Consider the following 12,619-nt stretch of genomic DNA (forward strand, 5'->3'; position numbering starts at 1 on the left):
CATAAGGATTTGAGTTACTATAATAAAATCCTTATTAAAAGAAGTATGGAGTAATGAACAAACTGAGTCAGATAAAATGCACCCTGAAAGAAGATGCTGGATAAAATATATGCTTGATATCCTTCCTCCCATTATGTGCTCTACTACATTTTGCAATATGATTAACCTAAGAATATAAGAGTAAATCCCATGCTCCAGTGTACTATTCTACTAGATAAATATAAAACCTGATTTTTTTGTAAATATTGTAAACCAGACCTGTAACTGCTATAAAGACATTAATGAGGATTTTTTGATAGATATGTATTAAAAACAAAGCTAAATTTTGCAGAATGAATTGTTTTTAAATTCTAGCCATTGCCCATTTATTTTCACCCTTTTTTTTTCACTGCCAATTTTCCCTTTTTATACTTCCGTAGTGTTCACTATTTTAATGCAAATTCCAAGTGTTTTCCCCTCAAGAAACAATAGTCTTCCAATTCTAAATTCTGCAACATACATCTTGATGCAGTTAATCTCCTCACTCTTACCTCAGGTTGTCTCAGGTCACTACTGCTCACCGGCTCATCTGGCCTAGCCTGACTGTGGGGTACTGCAAAAGCCTTACAGAATCACAGAATGGAAGGACCTCAAAGGGAAGGGACCTCAAAAGATCATCTAGTCCAATCCCCCCGCCTGAGCAGGAACACCTAGATGAAGTTACACAGGAAAGCATCCAGGTGGGTTTTGAATGTCTTCAGAGAAGGAGACTCCACAACCTCCCTGTTCTCTGTTCCAGTGCTTTGGCACCCTCAATGTGAAGAAGTTTCTTCTCATATTTAAGTATAACCTCCTGTGTTCCAGTTTGCACTCATTGCCCCTTGTCTTATTATTGGTTGTCACTGAGAAGAGCCTGTCTCCATCTGCCTGACACTCACCCTTTGTATATTTATAAACATTAATAAGGTCACCCCTCTGACTCCTCCAAGCTAGAGAGACCCAGCTCCCTCAGCCTTTCCTCATAAGGGAGATGCTCCACTCCCTTAAGCATCTTTGTGGCTCTGCACTGGATTCTCTCAAGCAGTTCCCTGTCCTTCTTGAACTGAGGTTCTCCTTAATGGCTATGCTTGTGTTGCTACATGGACATGGTCCATTTTCTAATTTTGAGGACAAATAAATGGCCTAACTGGGACATATACACACTATAATTGATTCTGCCTGTGCTATGTGTCCCCCCCCCCCATATTTATCAAACAATTCAAACTTTGCACCTTGTCTGGAAGTAGATGGCTCTAAAATGACCTCAAATTCTGCCTCTAAGATAAGAGCTTAACTTGTTGTTCCATTCAGGCAAAATACAATTTGGTCAACTTTATAAATCACAAGACAACAAATTCTCTTTAGGTCTCCCCACTCAAAATATCATTAAAGTACTTTCAGATACAAATTAAGAAAAAGTAGTGCAATATATTAATAGTCAGAATCTATGAAATATCACATTAGAAAGCAGAGGTATACCCCAATTTCATAGTTAGATCACATAAAATGTTGAACTTCATTATTATTAGAATATCCCAAGATTCATCTGGCATTGCTAACATAGCAAAAATATTGAGCGGTCACTTCCATACTTGAAGTCAAGGCACCTCTACTAATAAATACAAAATTTTAAGACAGAATTGTTTCTGCTGGGTTCTACATGGCTTAGTCACAACGAATCTCACATATATACTTTTTTTTTTTTTTTTTTTTTTTTTTTTTTTCCAAGTAAGCTGAGATAAACCAGGTTGATGTTAAACACTTCTGTAAATCTCTTGGAAGTATTGGGGTTACTGATTTTCATGTTTTTTTCAAAACCAGGCATGAATGGTGGTCTATTTTTATTAAGGTCTATAAAGCACATATACAAACCTTTAAACACAAATCATAATGCTGAAATTTCACTGCTCCCCCCTTACTCCTCTAGCATGCTCGTCCATGTCTTAATAGCCATTGGTGTCTGGTAAACAAGTCAGACTGCAGAATTGTAGCTGAAATTCCTATGAAATCAACAGTAGTGAGGATATAATTTAATGCTGGCATATGCACAATCTGGTATGCAGGTTTTGCTTGTTCTTTAGAAAGATCACCACCATATCATATGTGGATAGAAATATTTATCAAGATTGTTGTTGCATTCAATCTCAGTAGCCTCTTTTCTAGTTTTTGCTTATCTAGCTTCTATTTTCAAGTATTCAAGCATAATATAACTCACTAATTTAACTGATATATAGAAAAAGATTTAGTGAGATGGAAAGTAAATTCTTCAAATTTCAAGTTTCACAGCATATCTCTTTTATTAATAGGTGAGCAATTATTAGAAGATATATACTCATCATTTATTCAGGGATCTATAAACATATATATATCACAGACAGAGGAAGTGATATAGTTTCCATTTCCACATTTTCAATATAGAGAATACTTTATCATGTTTTATTTTCTATGTTTTATTTCTATTCAACTGCTCATATTTTCCTGGAATTAAGTTTTCATTTTTATATGAACCTCACAGAAAGTTTTGTTAACTTAAAAAATAAGGGTCTAGTCACTCTTTTATTTGTTTTTATTAGTTTGCTGCTCAAGACAGAGAAGATTATTTCTGAAAAGTACAGTTTCATACTGCCAAAGAAGCTCCAGAGAAGAATATATCATTTCAAAATGTAAGTCCATTTCATAAGGAGCTATTTGTTGAAAGAAGTTTGATTACACAGAGCCAACTGCAAAGTTGAAACTACAATCCAGAAAATGCTGGAGCTCTTTTATGGCCCTTTTTAATATTTTTAATAGCATAACCAGAAAAAGATGCATGTATTATAGCAATAAGCATATTGAAAATTATAGTAACAAGTATACTGAACTATATACTTTTTACCTGTTTCCTTACTATAATTCTTATTTGCAATATATTAAACACTGAGCTCAAGCTCTCGCTATACTGAAATCTGTGGAAAGTTGCTCAATACAGTATCAAGACAGATAAAAGTATATGCATTTCAATTGGATATTTCTAACAACTAGATTAGATTTTCAGTGATCTCGCCTCCATTTCACTGTCTATTCAGAATGCAACAATTCATAAAGTGAAACAGCTTCAGTGGTGTTTGGATTAATAACCATTCTAATCTCTCTCTTGCAGGTAAAAAGTGATAAATATAAACTGTTAATGCCATTCAGCATTCTGAATTGCTAATTTCAATTTCTTTGCCAGTATGTACAGTAATATTTTCTTTATTCTTTTTGCTTCTTTGCATAACAAAATTTTGGTTAATAACAGCAAAGTAATTCAAACTTGAATGAGGAAGATATGCCTTACTAACATTCCTCATAAAATCTTACCATTTACATAAATTTCTAAGTTGCTTAAAATACTCATCGAAGAGTTATGCTTTTTTATTTTTTTTAAGTAATCATAAAATTAGAGTACTGAAGTGAGAATGTTTAAAGCTCAGGGATAATTATATTTGTTATGCTGGTTGCATTAGTACAGAAGTACTATGAAAAATCACAAGTAAAACAGTTTTAAACATTCTTGATACATATGAATTAAATTGAAGCAAGACTGTTTAACAGACTACTCACTAAAACATCCTTACAGAAAAGGAATATTCACATCATACTATTATCACGGAGAATAAACTATACACCAGATGCTGAAAATTTTAATGTTGTCAGTTAATGAAAAAATAAGAATTAGTGTACCAAATCTTTTACAATTAAGATGAATTAATTTAAAAATCAGTGGTGAAAACTAATGTAATAAACTTGAAATGTAGTGGAAAATAGCTTTTTCTAACCAGAGATTTTATTAATTAGCATTTTCTGAACATTTAACAAAAGAGTGTTTAGGGGTTTTAAAGATATATATGTAACACTAAACAAAATGTTGATCTTCATTTAAAAAGAGGAATTACCAGGTTTTAATTTCTAAAATGAAGTTTTAGGCATTACACCGTATTGAGAGTTAGTGAAAATATAAATAATTTCTGTGTGTAAAAAAAATTAATAATATTTTTTACTGATCCTCTAGGAGTGATAGCAAGAACAATGAAATATACAATGAGTGCTAATAACAGACATCCGTGATTAAATTGGCACATTTTAACTTTACAAACCCAGGAATTCAGTGTTCTCTGGATATATCATAGGTGCTGAAAAATGTAAGTTTACACTTCAGTACTAGTTTAAATAGTTGTCCCTTATTCTCCTCTGCTTACTTGTGTGAAGTGTCCTGTGTTCACCTCGAAAAGCTGTTTGTGTGACTGCACAGAAAATATTTTTTTCATGGTTTTCATTTCAAATAAATCAGTTTCCCAGTCTAGATTTTCTCATGTATTCTCATCAGAGAGAGACTAATAAAAGTCTGAAACTCTGTGAGACCTGGAATAAAATCCACAAAAGCAATGACTGGTCTTTTTCAGTGCCAGACTACCAAGCTGTATAGACACATTTGGGGCAACTAGCTGGTTCTTTGACAGAAAATACAATGAACTCATGACTTCTAGATCAACACTGATCCAGCACAAGTGAACCATTAAGCAGAATAAAGTCTTCACTTGACTCACATGTTCAACTTGCTCGCTCAGTTATCTGAATGTAAGGCAGACACTCACACTCGAAATAGAAAATAAAATACAAACACCACACAAAACACACCCACAGCTAGAAGTAAGATGGATGTCCATCTTACCACAGGTATGTGAAGATGAAAACTTTCTGTCATCACCAAGTAAGATAGTACCAAGGTCTGGCTACATATTAGATTCAACAAACCTGAAACTATGTGTCTTTGGAAATCCAGTAGGTCACAAGGTGAGTCCTTGCTTTTATGTTACCACTCATGTGCAAACTAATCATAACTGATGAAACTGATCTAATTAAATACATTATATCTACCCATAAATCTGTCTTTCTTAGGTCATTAGATCATTGCAGTTGTAACAATACTACACCTACAGAGATAATTTTTCGTTGAATTTAGACTGGATTGCTGTGCTTAAGCAGGTTATCATCTTGGCCCAAGATATTTTGGGTCAAAAAAATAACCTGGAAACGTCATTCATAAATACTGCATTTTTTTTGTTGTTGTTGTTTTCTTTTTGTTCCCCTACCCCTCCATCCACCTAATCTGATCAAGTAATAATTGGTTTACTTTTATTTCTCCCTATGTCTGGAGGCAGGCTGCAGGATCTGCCTGAAGTCTGGATATTGCAGAAGAGGAAGTAAGAATATGCCATGATCAGTGTATGTTCAGTGCTACGTATTCCTTTAAGACAGATTTTTCATTTTGAGTAACACCTTGTTCTTCAAATCCTTAGAAATATTTGCATGGGATTATGGTGGATTAAGTGGCTGTTCAGGGCAAAACTGGCAGAATTAGGTCCCAAGAGATTTCCTGTTCTATGCTGCAATCCCTGAAGGGAAGGATTAGGAATGACACTACTAAAATTATTAAAACAGAACAGGATTTTTAATTTAATATACACTTTAAGAAACATTCCCACATCAGTATGGGGACAGACACAAGTTAGAACTACATATTTTTTCTCATATCTAATTCATTTGATGCTTTAAAGTTGATCTTTTTCAAAGGTATTGCTGTTTAATTTTATTTTTAAATCCAAGAATGTATAATTATATCTGTTACTGGAATATATTAAAATTAACAGCTTTTTTGGTGGGAGTCATTTTTGGGTGATGAGGAAGAGATGGGAGGGTATAAAATCATGGACCATGTGATTGGAAAAAGTAGAAACTGGAAAAATATACTGTGATTCATTTCATGAAAAGAAAATATAACTCTACATAATGCACTGAAAATGAGACATTTTAGACACTGAACAAAGTGAGTTTGCTTAATATATCACATTAATAGAGAAATTCAGAAGAAATAACTTGATATCCCATCCAGTATAAATATTTTCAGTGTTCTGTAACTTTCATTTTATCTTATCTGATTTTGCAGTACACATTTTCTTACTGAAATGTAACAATATTCAAAAATTATTTGAATTGCTTTCTTTAAGAATTTTTTAGGAGAACAAGTAAAGCATTGTAAGTTTGCATCAAGAACATTGTAGGGACCTTTGAAACTAAATATTCTACCAAATTGTCTGTGGTCCTGATTTCGTTCATCTTTCTTCATGACTGCAGTTAAAAGACAGAACAAAATATACCTCTCAACCTGAGATATTTGCAAAAAACAAGTTTATAAATGTAGGTGACCTAGAATTCCCTCATTGTTGTCTTCTCTTACTTACTTTTTCCTTTGTGTTACTGCTTTTTAAAATTGTTTATTTATTTTGTTTTGTTTGAGGTATTTTTGTTGTTGCTGTTTAAATTACCCTGCTAATGTTTGGGACTCTGTTATGGTTTTTGTCTCTGGTTACCTCTGATGTAATCTATAAAAACATGCATAATCTATAACAACATACTCAGCTACATTTAAATGTGAGATGGTATTGAAGGGCAGCATTTCTGGAACCACTGGAAACTGGAGGGTGTTACTGAGTTCAGTGATGTGACTGAAGAAGTGAAGTCTGTGCCTGTGAGGAGTGAGAAGACTGGAATGTTTAAGGGCAGATGCTTCTTCAAGGAATAAAATTACCATGAAGGATCACAAAGATGAGTAACTAGGATAAGCTAACTTCAAATCACTTTTGCTTTTACTTCCATTTTCGTCATTCACCTTGGTCCAGCTCTGTTTTCCAAAAAATCACAATAATTATATCTGACTGAACAAGATTTGTGTGATACAGATATAAAACTTGATGTATAAAATCATTTCCTCTTGCACAAGAAGAAAATGTTCAGAAAAACCCAAGAGTTAGTGCATCATACAACTAATAATATGGTTAAAATATTTCCTATAATCACAAGAGTATGCTACCTAGTATGTGTTCAGAATCACTGTTACTGCATGCAAATCAGTCATTATCATATAAACACACTTGTGAGTATACAGTTTCCTCATCTGCATAGACAAAGTGAGGTGTCAAACATATAAAGCATTTTTTCTTTTTAAAACTCAAATTGATTTCTCACATCTGCTTGAATCCCTGACCTTCTTTAGAGACCTATTCCTTTCTTTGTATAGCCTCTGCATTTTTTCTTTCCATTCTCACTGCTCATTATTTGTATTCTTTCTCTAGGCCTCTGTTTCCTGTTTTTCTTTTTCTCTGCTTGTTTCTCTTGCTTGCTTATTGTTGCATCTCCTTTATAAGAGCTCTGTCATCCCATGTAGCTTCTACTGATTATGCTTCCTACTTTCCATTAAGTATTTCTTGAGGCAAGTGGGATATCATGTGGCTATGAGACTTTCAGAGGTACTAGCCAGATCTCAGGCTACAGGAGTTCTTTCCCCAAGATGCTTATTCCCAGGGATTATTCTATCTCCTCCTGCATCTCCAAGGCATGTGATTCTCTCATCCTCTCCTGCGATTAATTTCCTTACAAAAGCTTATTCTCCAAAACCTGACATTCTCCAAAACCTGCCCAATAGATGACACTGACATTTTTTTAGTCTGGCCTCCCAGTACAGAGCTGCTCAAATGGGGCAGACACAGAAGCAAGGTCTTGGTTCAAGTTATTCTACTCAAGGAAATGAGAAGGAAGAATAGGCTGGATCAAAGACCACGTGGAAGGATTTGTGAAAGCCATGGAGGGCTGAGAAACTGTGAGCATAGCGGCATCAACCAATCACTCATCTGCCTATGTATTTAGTTGCTTATGCAGAAGGTAATGGCTCTTTTTTTGTACTACAAATGCTTTGATTTCCTTTCCTTGGTTAAAGTCCTCAAAATAGGCACAGGATTATCTCTACTTTATGCTAGATCCATCTTGTCCCTATAAACTTGAGCATATTATGCCTATACTTATGGGGGCCCTGACAGTACTAGTAAAAGTTTACAACAACAGCAAAAGAGGGGTTTTTTACCATTAATTAATTTATGTGGCAGCAATAGAAATAAGAAAAGTGGATAGTTGTTCTACTGACATACATGTGTTTACCCAGAAAAACCTGTTATTGTTTCTGCAATCTATTATCGTGCTTTTACTTTTCAAATTATGTTAAACAAACTATACTTAAAATATTTTTTGTATAGGTTAACGAACTACAAATAAGTATGAAGTGGCCTAAGTTGTAATTTAACATATTGTTATTTTACCTATAAAATTAAAATCCTGGCAAAGGGAAGGATGAGTAACGGCAAAAATTATCTTTGGTGAAATTGTCCAGAAATTGGGGAGAAAAGCCAATTTCAAAACCTGCAGAGAGTCACTAAGTAGATGTGAATTGCCTATATTTTATATTTATCTTTTTCTACATATCTATGTCTTTCTGTCATTCTGATCATCAGTGTCCCTTGGACTGTACTTTGAAATGCGTAGACAGAAACAGTAATGCAGTATTACTGAGACAAATTAATTGGACTAATAGGATATCCAAAATCCCACCCGGTATCCAACAGATTTGCATCTTTATGGCTCATTTCCCCTCATCTTTCTTTCCTTCTCCCATTTAAAACACCTTACTGATCACACAATTCCCTCCAGAACTATTCTGGCACTATTCTATTTTTTCTTTTCTTCCTAATTTTAGTTTTATTTGCCTTTAGAGTACATATTTTGAACAAGTACAGATTGATTAATATAATAACGTGCCTTCCAGAAACCAGAAAGCAAAACAAAATGGAACAAAAACAGAGAGAAAAACAATCAGAGTAGTCAGGAGTAATAGTAGCCGTAGTAGTAGCCGTAGTAGTAGTAGTAGTAGTAATAGTAGTAGTAGTTGCTAAGGTTGGAAACAGCTAGCACTGGCATATACCACATTCTAGAACCAAACATGTTATTAACTCTGTAACTTAATAACGTACTTAGTATAATTCTGAAGTACTAAGCATAGGTAGTGATAGGATAGGATAGGATAGGATAGGATAGGATAGGATAGGATAGGATAGGATAGGATAGGATAGGATAGGATAGGATAGGATAATCTTTTGCATTTAGGCATTGAGAATACAAATCTCTGCCTCCCTGTTATGTAGCTTCACCCTTGTCCAAAATGAAAAGATCCATCAAGTTTTGATAACATACCATCCAGAGTGATATAAATTCACATCTCATGTTAAAATAGCCTTTCTTACCATGACAACATAAATTAAATTATCCAAGTTACTATCTATAAAAAGTTTTCTTCTTATGTCCCATAAAGGTAAGAACTACAGACATACATGTTGCAGTATTCTGATGAAGCAAGCAGATGTAAAGCCTTCTAAGAACTCTCATATAGGATAAAAAATGTACTTGTGGTCAAAACATACAAGAAGGTTAATGATTAGGAGGAAAAATTATCAGGAAATAATATAAAGAACGTCGTCATTTAAGTGAAGGTATTGCTGCCATTTGCAAGAACATTAAGTTCATAGTCTTGGCCCACAGTCCTTGGTCTGCTACCTTTCTAAATGTCTTAGGAATTACTGTAAAGAATTTTCATCATGAATAGAATTATAATGAAACTGTTCACACTGCTGTAGTTAACTTTGCATTGGCAGTTTTACTCTTATCCTTGGTTTGATGGGTTCATAGCTCTATGGTAAACATGAGCTTTGGACTGAAACTTGGCATACCAAAGAGTAATTAAGAAAAAAGTAATTCAAATATTAAGAAAAAATTGTTCATTCAGTTTAACGTTTTGAACGGAAAGGAGTTCAGGTAAATATGGTAGCCCAAAAATTGTTTTAATATTTGAAAACAAAGAAACATGTTAAGCTTTAGTGTGCCTTTTTTATAGTTGTTCTGGTTTATAATGAAAATAGGTTCATAATGACATACTGACAGTACTTCAAAATTTTCAGAAGTATTTAAAGTTGTCCATAGACCTCCACACATTTCTGCAACTTTGTGTCAGCAAATATTCTGCTGTGATTTTTAGCCTATTAGTAAACGTCCATGTGTACAAAGGGTATTTTGCCAACATTGACCACAACGGCTTAAAGCCTCTATTGGATGCTTTGTTCCATTATCCATAGAATAACATGAATAGAACTAAGTAAATGCAGAGATGATGATGTAATGCTTTATACAAAGAATGATGGCTTTTCAAAATTAATACTACTGTTTTGCCATATTGATCCTCACACAGCTGTCAAAGCTTCATCATATAATAACTGCACTGTATACCAAAACACAGATGAGAAGACAAAAATTGCCTTAAAAGAGTTAGATATGGCCTTGAACACGCACTGAGTCCAAGGAGTGGATGCCTTGACTGCACTAGAAGGCTTCCACTGGGCAAGAGGTGAAGATGGTCTGGTCCTATTCCATACTTTCTGACAACTATTAAGGGACCTTTCCCATGTCAACACAGTTTGCCAAAGCAAAATGCATAGTAACTTTTCTGTTGTGGTCAGTAGCACTGGGGATCTTTTTTCAAAGTGATGACCTCTATCATCCTGTTAATGTGAAAGCCCAGTGAGCCTTTTATTTAAATACTTGCTAAAACAGACCTATGTCTGCTGCAGGACATCAGATGGTCTCCAAGATTTTTTTTGCCCACGAAGTCTCACATCCTGTATGAAGGACAATCTGATTTCTGTTCAGATGCCATATCACAACACACTAGTCATTGCATCCTCAGCTAATTTTACATTGCACTGTCCCCAAATATATAAGGGGCTTCACAATTATAACACGGCTCCTTTTAGTTTATTTATTTGTTGTATAAGGGCAAATAATATTTTAAGGGCCTCACAAATGTTGAAGAAGGCACGTTGCTTAGAGTAATTCTTAATGTAAGGCTTCTTTATAAGTTTCCATTTGAACCGTTGCATTAAACTAGCTGTTCAAAAATCACCCAAAAGAAAGTCTGCTAGCAATACAGAACAAAAAAAGAACAACAAAAAAAAAAAGTTATAAAATATAAAGTTAAATAGACATTGGCAGGATAAATGTAATATTTTTACAGTGGATGTCCCTTCCTCTGCTGCTAATAACATTAGATTACAAAACTGAGAAAGGAAAAGGTAATTTAATTTTCACCATTCGTGTTGTCCATTGGCAAAGGTCAGGCTCTTCACAGTGCAGTCTCTACCTGCATCTGATAGTATGTGAATCAGCTCACAATCAACTCCACCCAAGAAGCAAAGTAATATAACAAAAAAATCTAATGATGCAATTTGTAAGTGATAGGAGAGATGCAGTTTTGCAAAGCACTGAGCTTCGGAGTGATACTGATACTGATATCAAACATACTGATTAGAGGGCACATATCCACAAGGAACTAGCAGAGTTACATATTTAACAATAGCAAAATAAGGCAAATTGCCAAATTTCCCATCTCAGCAGAACTACTACAGTAAAGAACTATTACAGCAAAAGAACTCTTCCTTTTTCCCACAGCAGCTGGAGGTCTCCAGACAGTTTAGAAATCCAGGATTAATGTTTACTGGCTACTTGTCATTTTTAGTGTTGTGGTATGTAGATGATAAACTTAATACAAAGAAAATAGTTCACTTTGTTGTTCATTGCTTCCATAGTAATCCTGAAGAGAGCAATTAAAATCTATTATAGCAACCAATAAATGTGTCTTTTGCCTCAGATCATCGTCCAGAAGTGTCAGGCTACTATAACATTAAATATTGCTTTCTCCCCTGAAGAGTTAAGGCAATCACTACAAGTAGCAGGAAAGATGACAACATGACAAGACAGTTGTGAAAGCTCTTGGCAGCAGGTGCATTTGGCTACAAAATGGAAAAAATTAATATAGAGAGACCAATGCTGTTGGGCTACAGTGAGAGTATAAATAAAATAAAGCTTCTATCCAAATAATCTACTCTGATTCTAAACATGGAGTTGAACTGCTGGTTACAGAGCAACAGTTAAGGACATCTGACTATAGTGGTGATGATACCTACGAATGTTCTTTGTCTCCTAATCTCATAGTATGAAATTATTGTGTGACAGTTTGCTTTTAGATAGAGATTTCAGCAGGAAAACAATTTCTAGATGGAAAAATATTACACTGCTGCTTTGCAAAACTTAATACAAAAAATTTTCAAGACATTAGAAGTTCAGCATGTCTATGTAACAAGAAGAACAATTTCACTACAGGCTAAGTTTTACATTCAATAAAATCTAAGTTGAAAAAATACATGAAAGTAAATTAAATTACATGGAAAAATAAACACATTTTAAAAGATTATTTATTTTATAGTTCAATTCATGTTACTCACAGAAGGCATGTTCCTTTTCACTGTCTATTGGGCTTCCTAACTCTTAAGTAGAAACAGATGTTTTTCTTTGAGGAACTCTTTTGGATAGCAAACAGTCTGCAGGTAATTGACAGGTCAGGTCTGCAGGAGCCCCTCAGAGGCTGGAAACACTCTTCTACATTTGTAATATTAATGACTGGTTTATCCTTGCAAAGAAGCAAAGACTATGTTTCCTGTTTAAGTTAGAAATCTCTTTTTCAATCAATTATGTGAGCACATTGAGTTCCAAGCATGTAATAGTCATACTTACTGGAACAGACAGAACATGAGCATCTTTAGACTGCGGAACCAGCCATAAAAATGTATACTAAAAGTATTAAGAAAATGAC

General features: G+C 34.3%; 1 protein-coding gene across 1 annotated transcript in view; it reads right to left on the minus strand.

The window, feature by feature from the left end:
• The window catches only part of GPC5 (glypican 5), a gene marked incomplete at both ends in the record, with an annotated part of 657,041 nt that overhangs the window by 262,218 nt on the left and 382,204 nt on the right, over nt 1-12,619 (minus strand). The gene's annotated exons all lie outside the window — the stretch shown is intronic.

This window comes from Nesoenas mayeri (assembly GCF_963082525.1).
Source record: "Nesoenas mayeri genome assembly, chromosome: 1".
In the NCBI taxonomy this organism is placed as follows: Eukaryota; Metazoa; Chordata; class Aves; order Columbiformes; family Columbidae; genus Nesoenas; species Nesoenas mayeri.